Raw genomic sequence first — 12,873 nt, forward strand, 5'->3', positions numbered from 1 at the left:
TCGACTAAGGCAGCCCCCACATCTCTCTGATTCAGAAGGTTTGTGTTAAATTCGAAAGACACATTTTGGTTGAATGCATTCAGTTGTGCAACTGACTAGGTATCCCGTTTCCCACCTGTGGATGGATTTTGTGATGCAATCATAATTACTTGGCTTTGACAAGCTAATGCCTTCCTGTATCATTACATTACAGTGTCTGCAGACACCTATTGTCTGTATTAAAGTAAACAACCAATGCACATTCTCTTATTGAAAGGTCAATGTTGTAAAATGATCTATCATTTCCACTAGTGGCTCATAAACGCCTTTGTTTACCTACTCTATGTTGGGAATATTATATTCTGAGGCGCTCATTGAAAACGACCCCATTTCACTCAATCAGGCATTCTACCAAAATGAGTCAGAATCAATAGAGATAATCCTAACATTTAGCATTCCATTTACAATGTGGACAAACAGCTATCACAACATTTCTTGGCTCAAAGGAACACGCCCACATTAGTGCCTTTTAAGGTCCAAGAAAGAGCAGTTGTCAGAGTTATTTTCAGCAGTCTGCCTCTGTGACTCACCTTAGAATCCTGTACTAACCCTAACACAAACTGGAATGTGATTAGGTGGTAAGAAGAGGATCATAACAATACTATTGGTCAAATAACAACAAACCTCTTCATTATTTTCATGCAAAGGTGATAAGACCTTCATATGATTAAGGACACACAACCAGCTTACTTCTGTTATGCCTTGTTTTAGTGTAGAATGATTACAAAACATCAATCTAGCCTGTTTTCTGGTTATTTCCTATCTTGTTGTCTATGTAGATTCATAATTGTTAGGTTTGTTCCTTATATAATGACAAACTGGGGCGTAGGTTTAACTACTTTTAATGAACATATACTTCAGCTAGAAAACTCCATGTTTAGCCATGCAAGGCATTCTTCAATCATCCGCCTTCCGCATAGCCTGCTGGGTAACGTAGTCTAAATGTTATTAACACATAACAACACAATAACGAGCTGTTACTTTTGTACATTGTACATTGTCTTAGGTGGGGATATAAAATAACTGCCGCATTCTTCAGGACATAAAAAAAATCAAATGATGGCAGGTAAAATAGTTTGGCAAAATCATTTGAGAAGGAATATTGAGAATTTCCACATGATGTATATGTATGTGTTATATGTGTCAGTGTTTCTGAAATCTATCTATTCTGTCTTTTTTGTAGACCACGATGACCCATGTAATGAGTTAGAGACTTCCTACTGTATGAATGGAGGAACATGCTTAAAAAATCCTTTTATGGACACTCTTACTTGTGTGTAAGTTGCTCTCATGCTCTCCCCACCATCACTATTCTCTATTGTCGCTAATAGTTTGTCAGCCATAAGCAGGTGTAAAGTGATGAGCTAAGGAAGCAATGAGCTAAGTATGTTCTGGGAACTTCAGCATGGTGTTTTAGCTTTTGTTTTACTTTAGCTCAGACCAGGTAGACCTACCATGGCTCTTGTTTCTCCGCTGGTGGAGGCTTGCTAGGGAATAACGCTGTTCCTTCTCCCTCAGCTGCAGTGAGAACTACAAAGGCAGTCGGTGTGAGCTGGACCAGCTGTTGATCACTGCACACGATGCAGGTGAGACAGAACTGATCGCTGCTGTTGTCATCATTGTCTTCTTATTCTAGTCGTGTTCACAGTAGTCATCTACTACACCTGCAAGTAAGAAGCACATTAATTTAGCTTGGTTCATGAATACACAAGTATGCAGGAATAGTGCTTTCAGGTCTGATACAGTTTCTTCTACTGTTGGTCTGAGACATTCCTTGTATTTGTTTTATTGTTAGGGTATGGAAGGCCAAACCAAAGAACCAGCAGAAAAACAGTGAACAACAGTATTGGAGAGTAGAGCCCAGAGATTGAGGCATATTATTTGGATAACAAAAGATTTCAAATAAAATATTTCATGGATGGTGATATGGTTTGGGGTCTGGATGCCACTAGAGATGCGGCTACGAAGGACCAGGAGGACAGAGGAGACCTCCACCCACAAACATTTTGCATCAAGCATCAAACCTCAAGCCTGTTTGAGTGGCCATCAAAAGCTGGAGCTGCTGTAGACACACAGTCACCCACTTTTTCTCCAGTCTGTGTGACTGGGCGTAGGACTGATTATAACCTGTTACGATGCATTTCATGCCAGTGGCTATTTTCCTGACACAGAATGCATGCTTAAAAAATGGAAGAGTGATACCTGATGCCTTCATTCAAAGGAATACAATGTTTGCTTTGAGCCTGGTATACCGTAGATTAGAGTACAGTGGGGTGATAATTAGAACAGTTATTTTTAATGTAGAATAATGCATATATTTGTGAAACTTTCATTTCAAGTCAAACGTGAAGTGAGCATTAGTTACAGTAAGCTTGTATTATTTAATGAATGTATACAACAAAGACACACCAGAAAGTGTACATCATTTGCAATATCGCAAATCACAATAATAAATCATGTATGAGGAAACAAGGCGTTGTGTTTTCTTCAGTAATCAATGTCAATCAAGACTTTTGAAGTAATGTAATTGAGTTATAAGTAAGGATTGTAATATCCGCTATAAATACAATGGTTTATTTTTTTATTTTTTATTGTGGTACTGGCATTCATGGAAGGTTCATCAATGAGTCTGGATCATAGATAATTCAGATAATATAATCTCCATAAATGTCACCAGTTCCATTTCAGATGTACGTTAGACTTCAACCAACAGACTGTGCTAAGGGTCCCTCATCTCATATGAACTACTATGAGTCATGTTCATGTATTCATGGCCCAAGAAGACCACCCCCATTTACCACTGTGCCCCTGAGGTGTTTTATATAGTTTGAAATGTGACAGGTAGTAATGAGGGAAACCGGGGTTGGGGTCAATTCCATTTCAATCCATGATAGGACCCCAACAACTTGAACAGACCTAAAGCAAACTGCTCTTTCACCCAGCATGACCTACAATTGATTTGCTGAAGTAGAGAAAGTAGATTAAACAATTGAGGTACTTATCAGTATTGAACAGACTGTCGGAAGATCTCAATTGCATTATCCTCGCGTCCTCTCTCATCTCCTTCTCAAAACCTATTGGATGAGTAAATCCATAAGTCCTGCTCCTCTGACCTTCTCCTCCAATGGGTTTGAGGAGATGAGGCGAGAAGAGTATGCAACTGAGATATTGTCCTTTTCTTAATTAAATTAGCTTAACCTCTGCTTCCTCTCTCATTCATCCTCTCTCGCCTCCTTTTAAAGAAGTTCAAACTTAATCGAGGAGCGGCAGCAGGAGTGTGAACATGGATAAAAATGAGCTTCTATGAAACGAGAGGCATTGTTTGAGAGTATCAAAACAGTTAAGCATCCTGGGTAAATTGAGACTGACTGATTTACAAATGAGTTGTTATTAATGATGCAAAGTCATTTGTAGATCAGTCAGTTGGCAGTCACCATGCTGTCATCATCAATGTCAAACAAGCCTAGAAGCTCCTTCTCCACTCGAGTGTCGTCAGGCAAATGACAGGGGTGGATCCCAAAATAAGTATGTAAAGTGATGAATACAAATTAAGTTTGCTGTGCAAGACAGTTACAGATAAAAGGATAAGTAGCATATAATTTTTAAACATGTGCATGGTTTCACACAGCTGGAGGTGTGGCAGATATCAAAACTTCTGAAGTAGGCTACACTTGTGCTTCCTTGCCAAAAGGAAGCTATCGAGGAGGGGTGGACTATCTTCCTTTTACCTACTAACAAATTGAAAGACTAGTCGACCACTTCTCTGTGACCCAGAAACCGATGAGAGGGAGGGGATTGGGCAAAAGTCCAACCTAATTAGAAAATACACTTGACCGTGTGACTTCAGGAATCACTGGTTCCTATTTATAGAAAAGCAGTAGATTGCTGCCACCTAGTGGTGGATAGTCTCAATTGCACAAAGGTGATTATCAATCAAGATTTACAACATTACACACCAAAGTTGAAGATTGTATTTCATAATAAATACAAAATAAAAGGTAGACGTATAAAAGCAGTTTCAAATATACAAATGAGTGCTGATGATAAATCATTCATCCATCGGAAACATTGCAGTATCCTTCTCCACCACCAGCCAGCTCTGCGCATACAGCCCATCCTTATCCCAGCAGACCTGTCTTGTCCACCATGCCCATAGAGCCTGTGCCATCTCTGGTTTGAGGAAGCCAGACAGGAGGTCTGCACCACCCTTCAGGTAGGCCACTTTGTAGTTGTAGAGCAGAGCATTCCCAAAGAGGAGCAGATCTCCCACAGCGGAGAGAAATCCACCTCCTGCCCACTTATAGGAGACATCCACATAAGGGCAGTTTACTATGCATCCTTTCTTATTGCAATGATGAAACCTGAAACAGAATGTGCAGAACATCTGTAAAAATACTCAGAACTCAAAAGCCAAGCTGATCTTACACCAAGTTACCACTGAATGTAAAATGCTGTGGAGATGGATTACCTTGAGCAGTTAAACTCAGCAAAAGAAGAAAGAAAAGTCCTCTCACTGTCAACTGCATTTGAGGGGGGTTAAAATCAAAGGTCAGTCAGTATCTGGTGTGGCCACCAGCTGCATTAAGTGCTGCAATGCATCTTTGACAGTTCTTGCTGTGAGATGACACCCCTCTCTTCCACCAAGGCATCTGCAAGTTCCCAGACATTTCTGTGGGGAATGGCCCTAGTCCTCACCATACGATCCAACAGGTCCCAGATGTGCTCAATGGGATTGAGATTCGGGCTCTTCGCTGACCATGGCAGAACACTGACATGCCTGTAGTGATGCTGGACGGGCGGGCAGGTGCAGGCAGCGATCGGTTGAAGTGCATGCATTTAGTTTTACTTGCATTTAAGAGCAGTTGGAGGCCACGGAAGGAGAGATGTATGGCATTAAAGCTCGTCTTCAGGTTAGTTAAGTTAACACAGTGTCCAAAGAAGGGCTAGAAGTATACAGAATGGTGTCGTCTGCGTTTAGTAGTGTGGTGTAGAATGGTGTCGTCTGTGAAAGTTTACTTTCCTGTCAATTCATTTAAATGCACATAGGATTCAATTTGTTGATTTGATTGACAGCCATAACTCTTACATGGTACCTACCAGGTTTGAAAATGAGAGGATCGTCCTGGAAAAGAGCAAAGGCTTGAATGACACTGTCAAAGCTGTCTTTCAGGTAGTATTCCTCTTACTCATATTATTTTTTTCTTCTGGCCCTGTTTGGTTTCCTTGCACATGGTGCTGCTGTCCTCGGGTTCTCTTTGTAATAAAATTAGTCCTTTTCCTCTTTACCAGGCTGTTTCAAAAGTTGTTTGGCCTTCTCCATGTCCTCCCTCACTTATTAGCATCCTTCTAGTGCCGTATGCCACTTAGGTGAGAGAATCAACCGCGGGGTTATGGTCACCTAGATATCAAATAAACAAATAAAAGACCCTCAAGAAAGACACAACACTTTGATAATTCAAATATTGACATTAGTCGGAAAAGAGAGTTCAAGGTGAGATGATTATGCCCATTTGATAGAATGTATCTTTAATATAACTTAAAGAACTCCACTTACATCTCCCTTAACCTGTTTTCGGGGGAACTCAGGGACTTATTTCTGGACAGGGGCATCTAGGTACAGCTTCCCCTCCAGCTGCTACTGTAGTTTGGGGTTTACTGATGCTGGCGATCCTCAGCACCATTTCTGGGCCACACGGCACACAATTCTCCAAGTCAGCATAGCCAAGTCCTTCAACATGGAGATCAGTTAGTTAGAAGCATGTCTGAAACAGTAGCATTATGCATTATGTATTAATTTGTGAACATATGAGAAGTATATCACATCTACTACAGTGAACCTAAAAGTACTGCATTGCACCAACCTTCACACCGGACCAGCCACAGAACACAGACCACCAGCCCTGGATCCCCAACCTCATCCTGTCCCACCAAGAAAGAGGTGATGGACAGAGACAGACAAATTATAAAATTAGCATGTTGAGGTTGAGTTGCATGCACCAATTAGCTGAATGTTATGACATTAAACTTTAGCAGTTCAGGATTTAAAAAATCTGAATGCCAAAAACTCAAAATACCTGTACCTTTATCTGCTGAACAACGTCTGATAACTTGAATGGCAGCGCCATATCTTCCAGTCTGCTTGAAGTCCTCTTCACACGAGACGACCTGAAGATCACTGACGTCAAGATTTGATCAAGTGTTTTCCAAGTTCCCAGTTGTCTTGAAAGCACCCTAGATCTACACAATCTACACAACGGATGTGATAGTGGTTCATTTGCGTAGCTCTCGACGTACTTTTGTGTGGCTGAATTTTTGGAACGCGACTGGGAAATCAGTTTGGAGAACTCACAGTGTAAAACAGAGTAGTTACTCAATGTGAAAGTCCGGAAAATGTTCCCTTTTTCTGTTCTAACACGACAAAGGCCTGTTGTTTTGACAGCTGGAGTCAGCGAGTTTGTGGTGTCAACAAAGACTAGTAGCACGTGTAAAATAGTAAATAACACTACTTCTCAGAGGGCCAGTTTCACAGACAGGTTTTTAGATTAAGCCAGGTGTAGGCCTTAATGTGTACTAGTTAAACTAGGCCATTTAAGTAGCTTTCCTGAGCGTGGCTTAAATTTGGCTTAGTTAGTCGGAGACTATGGAGTCCTGGAGTAAGATAAGTAGCCTAAACCTAAATGAGAACACCTGGGTTAAGCCTGATTTGGTTAAGTATGAGCGCATGCTGTTGCTCTAAAAACACTACTAAAACAAATGTTGTCAAACCATCCAGTTATTGAAAGTAAAGACCCTACTACTGCTACTGAGCAAAAGAAAAAGTGGTTGACCTGTATTTTGCAGTGAATTCAATGAAAATGTAACAAAAGACTACAACAACTTCAGGTGAGATATCTTCATAATTATCAGTATTTCTCATATTCATATGTTTGTGACATCACTTGTATTGAATGATATCTGCCTTTATAGACTCTGTGGAAGAACCTTAAACTGGCTTTAAAAAGAGAATGCAGAGATCAGAAGAGAGCGATTTACTACTGGTGGTGGACCACCAAAAAAGACACAAGACGAGTGACTTGCTGTCTGGAATAATAGAGCACCAGCAACCTCTGGATGGTATACCAGATGATGACCAACCTCTGGATGGTATACCAGACGATGACCATTTGAACAGTTCAGATGAAGATCTGAGCACAAATGGTACATATACCAAAGAAAGTAAATTGGTTACTTCCTTTGGTAAATATATTCCACTGTCTGTCAATGTTTATTCTTCTTTCATTCTAAGGACCATATGAGTTTATTTGTGCTTCTAAAGGTGTTCTTTTTCCAGAGGAAAGGAATCAGAACAGGTTGGAAGAGCCAGTGCACAGTGAGGGTGTACCCTCCACATCTGCTATAGCATCCCTTAGAGAAGATGCTGCCATCGCCTTTCAGCAGAGAACAAAAAAGATGACCATTTATGAAAAGTTAGCCAGAGAATTTCATGAGCATAAAATGAGATATCTGAAGGAAGAACATGAAATGAGAATTAGTTTAGTTGAAATGGATATGAAGTTGGAAGAGAGCGGTATGATACAGTAATGAGACCATCGTGATTACTAGTCATGGTGAACAATATGATATGTGAAAAATATATTTTTTTGTCATTTGGATATTCATGAGTGAGAGTATTTTAATCACCACAAATGACAGTTTAAACCAGCCTTGGTTTAGTCACCCATTTAATTTGGCTGCACACTATTTTAATTTTGTACAGAACAAACATTATCAAAGCAAAAATAAGCCATAATGAATACATTCCATATTTAAATGCATCTCATCTAGTTGAAGTGCTGCAATGTGAAAACAACTGTGTGCAAGTCCTCGTTGGTCATTGCCTGCCTCAGCCCCATGGGCACATCTGCTTGATCCTGATCTTCCATTAGAGGATCAGGACAGCAATGCTGCTTTAAGTAGTTGTGCAGCACAGCTGTAGCAATGATCACATTGCAGCAGCATCTTTGCTTGAAACTAAGTGTATTGCTTAAACACTGGAATGGATTTTTCCATACTCCAAACATACGCTTGACTAACCCTCTTGTGCGGATATGAGCTCTGTTGTAATCTTTGCTGCTCTGCTGTTGTGGGATTTATGTATGGAGTGAATAAAAAATTACTCTGACCATATCCACTGTCACCAAGTAGTAGTCCACTATGTTGTCCTCTCTGAAACTGAGCAGACAATGAAGAATTGAGAAAAATCCTTGAATCGTGATTTGTAGCTTTCCAATGGGGAACAATGTTTGAAAACTCTAAATTAGGAGTGCATACACCCTGAACATTGATTTAAAACCAGTTCTTATGGTTCCTCAGCATCAGGAGTTACTCCTCAGCATCAGGAGTTGATGGACACTTGATGGGAACATGACATCCATCTGTACAGCCAATCACTCCTGGGATGTGCCCATATTCATAGAATTGCCATTTTTGTTGGCTTGGCCAGGAGCGTCAGGAAACTTGATGTAAAGACTCCTCAGTTCACAAATGGCCCTGCAGACTTTAAACTATCCTACACACAGTTGCTTCACTGGCACCACACAAATCACCAGTTTCACAATGAAAGATTCCAGATGCCAAAAACCTCAGTGTGATCAGAACTTGGAGAGAATTGGGTAAAGGCCTTCCTCTATGAGACAGAGAGGGAAGTTTAGGCTCAAGCAATAATAGTATCTCCAATGCAATTTCTTTGTACATACGAAAGTGGTCTCAAAAACTATTTCACCAAAGTAATTTAATGGATTTACTCCTATCCGCAAATACTCATCTGGCTGGCCTCTGTAGAGCATGTTGGTCTTCATTTAGATATTCCAAATAGTCCATGCTCCCTCACAAACAGTACTAAGCCTGCCTCTTTGAAGGATTAATTTAAGCTTAAATTTAGTCCTAGAGTAGCTCTTATCCTCCCTCTTGCAATCGGCTTTGTTTAATCCAGAACTGGATAAATCTACAACTATTTTAAGATAAAGCAACATGCACAGACTTTTATTTTTACCTTTATTTAACTAGGCAAGTCAGTTAAGAACAAATTCTTATTTTCAATGACAGCCTAGGAACACTGGGTTAACTGCCTGTTCAGGGGCAGAACGACAGATTTGTACCTTGTCAGCTCGGGGGTTTGAACTTACAACCTGCCGCCCCTTGAGTCAAGATCGCATTTTAGTCTGGGACTAGGTTACAAGACCAACACTCTAACCACTAGGCTACCCTGCCGCCCCTTGAGTCAAGATCGCATTTTAGTCTGGGACTAGGCTTAAACTTTATCTGTGAAACAGGCCCAGAAAGCATTAAACTGTAAAGAGGAGTAAAACAAGGTTGCCCACTATCAGCATATCTATTTATTATGACCAACTAAGTTAAAAAATCAGATCCAACAATAATATCAAGCTGCTAGAAATCCAGGGCTTAAAAACAAAGGTTTCATTGTACACTGATGTTTTCGTTTTAAATCCACAATTTGGATCCTTCCACAGCCTCATAGAGGATCTAGATCATTTGTCTAACTTCTATGGATTATGTATAGGTTATGTATTATGTATTATGTATAGGTTCACAAAAAAACACAACTTTTACATTACCGTGTAGTTTACCAATAAAATGATCTGACGGCGAAGTGGACACACTCTGTATTTATATCCCGAAAGAAAAATGATCTCAGTACAAAACATTTTAATACAAAGTTAGCAAAAATAGATGAGCTCTTAGTTACCATGGAAAGGAAAATACCTGTCTATATGTGGAAAAAACACCATGATTAATTCTTTAGTCACATCCCAGTTTACCTATTTGCTTATGGCCCTGTCGACACCTAAGGACTTGTTAAGTTATATGAGTAAAGAATGTTCCATTTTATTTGGAATGGCAAGCCAGACAAAATTATCCAGGCCTATTTATATAGTGAATATGAATTCGGATGGCAGAAATGATTACATATTAAAGCATTAGACCTCTTACTAAAGGCTTCAGTCATACAAAAGCAATACTTAAATCCGAATGGGTTCTCTACCAGATAAGTAAGAATGGCTCACCCCGTGTTCAAGAATGGCCTTTTCCCCTTTATTCAGATTACAACCTCTCACTTTCGGTTATTTGAAAGTGCAATCATCTCAAAAATATAGCTATTTTTAAAACAAGCCATAGAAAGGTGGTTGCAATTTCAGTTTAATACACCAGAAAAGAGAGAACCAATATTACAGCAAATATTATGGTTAAATTCAAATACTCACTGATAAAAATAAATACATATTTTTAGATTTGATTTTTTAAATGGTAAAATCTTTGAAAATTATGTCCTAAATAGGACTAGTGGAGTTATGTCACACGTGCAGCTAACAAAAATATATGGAAACTTCTGCTCTATCCAAAATTACAACCAACTAATTGCAGCATTACCGCAAAAATGGAAGAGGCAAGTGGAAGGGGGAGAAAGCAAGGAACTTGTCTGTCGGCCCTGCATTAAATACCAAAATTGGTTATAGAAAATTGTGATAAATAAAAAAGTACCAGTTTCATTAAACTGAAATCATTAAACTAAAATCAAACAAAAGATAACTAGCGTAAATTTTACAGACAAAATATATTTTATGTGGTATGTCTACACTGGAAGTAGAAGCCTAAGTGTTGTTGTCCATTAGTTAACTCCAATTAGGGGAGGGTGGTAGGGTTAGGGGAAAATAATAAAGTAAAATATATACATTTCAAATAATATACAGTGCATTCGGAAAGTATTCAGACCCCTTGACTCTTTCCACATTTTGTTACGTTATAGCTTTATTATAAAATTGATAAAATACTTCCTCCCCTCATCAATCTACATACAATACCGCATAATGACAAAGCCAAAACAGTTTGCACATTTATAAAAAAAGCGAAATCAGAAATATGTATTATTAACTCACATAAGTACTTCTGCTATGAGAATTGAAATTGAGTTCAGGTGCATCCTTTTTCCATTGGAGTCCATCTGTGGTAAATTCAATTGATTGGACATGATTTGGAGTAGCACACACCTGTCTATATAAGGTCCCACAGTTGACAATGCATGTCAGAGCAAAAACCAAGCCATGAGTTCAAAGGAATTATCCGTAGACCCCCAAGACAGGATTGCATTGAGGCACAGATCTGGCGAAGAGTACCAAAAAATGTTGCAGCATTGAAGGTCCACAAGAACACAGTGGCCTCCATCATTCTTAAATGGAAGAGGTTTGGAACCACCAAGACTCTTCCTAGAGCTGGCCTCCCATCCAAACTGAGCAATCGGGGAGAAGGGCTTTGGTGACCAAGAATCCGATGGTCACTGACAGAGCTCCAGAGTTCCTCTGTAGAGATGGGAGAACCTTCCAGAAGGACAACCATCTCTGCAGCCCTCCACCAATCAGGCCTTTATGGTAATGTGGCCAGAAGGAAGCCAGTCCTCAGTAAAAGGCATGTTACAGCCCACTTGGAGTTTGCCAAAAGGCATCTAAAGGACACTCAGACCACAATAAACAAGATTCTCTGATCTGATGAAACCAAGATTGAGCTTGGTTGGAGAAAAACTGGCACCATCCCTTTCAGTGGCAGGGACTGGGAGACTAGTCAGGATCGAGGGAAAGATGAACAGAGCAAAGTACAGAGATCATTGATGAAAACCTGCTCCATAGTGCTCAAGATCTCAGACTGGGGCGAAGTTTCACCTTCCAACCTGACAGAGGTTGAGAGGATCTGCAAAGAAGAATGGAAGAAATTCCCCAAATACAGATGTACCAAGCTTGTAATTTCATACCCAAGAAGACTTAAGGCTGTAATCTCTGCCAAAGGGGCTTCAACAAAGTACTGAGTAAAGGGTCTGAATACTTATGTAAATGTCATATTTCAGTTTTTTTATTTGGAATAAATTAGCAAAAATGTCTAAAAACCTGTTCTGCTTTGTCATAATGGGTATTGTGTGTATATTGATGAGGAAAATAAGCAATTTAAAAATGTTTTGAATAAGGCTGTGATGTAACAAAATGTGGAAAGAGTCAACAGGTCCAAATTCTTTCCAAATGCACTATATATTTACAACCCACCAAAAAATGGTGGGTTGGAAATTATGCAGAATATTACATTGATAAAAGCCACAATCTATGGAATATGAAAGCTGATCTACCCCCTAAAAATAAAAAATAATAAGAGCACATGATCACCGCACGGCAAACTTTACACTCAGAACAAAATTAAATGGCAAGTCGGCCTATGGTAACCGCGACATTACCTCCCCCTAACTGATCTATAATATCAATCCCATACACTTTGTGATACAAAATGGGAAAAAGGGGGAAATAAAAAAAGTTAAGGTACCCCATTCCACTACTTTGACCCTATCTGCTCCTGCACCATGCCAATGGCCTGGGAGGACAGGACACCACCACTGAACACACACTGTAACTCTTCAGAAATCAAACCTCATATACCCAAATACTTCTCTGCAGCAGTCACCACAACATATATTTTCTTTGATGAAGTTGAATTTCTGCTGAAAATTGATATGAACGCTAAGAAGCCAACCTTACTGAAGCATATTTTAGTTGTTGGCCTATCCCTCTGTGCTGGCACAGATCTACTACTCAAAGGGATCCTCTCAGGATCCCTCAACCTCTTCTTCTTTCTTCACTGCCTCAGATTACGAAACATTCTGCACAATTATGTCTCTGGTCACCTCAATCTGCCTCTCTCGCACCAGACACTTCCGATCCCCAGCAACATAGGCACCCCTACAGTTGACACACACTTCTTTATCCACCAAAACCACACAATCTATTTTTTTTTTATATATAT

General features: G+C 39.7%; 1 pseudogene; it reads right to left on the bottom strand.

Annotated features, from left to right (window-relative positions):
- Positions 1–4,740: 4,740 nt before the first annotated feature.
- On the bottom strand, positions 4,741–6,420 carry LOC118400759 (serine beta-lactamase-like protein LACTB, mitochondrial; annotated as a pseudogene).
- Positions 6,421–12,873: the final 6,453 nt, after the last annotated feature.

The sequence above is a fragment of the Oncorhynchus keta genome, chromosome 22, assembly GCF_023373465.1.
Source record: "Oncorhynchus keta strain PuntledgeMale-10-30-2019 chromosome 22, Oket_V2, whole genome shotgun sequence".
Lineage (NCBI taxonomy): Eukaryota > Metazoa > Chordata > Actinopteri > Salmoniformes > Salmonidae > Oncorhynchus > Oncorhynchus keta.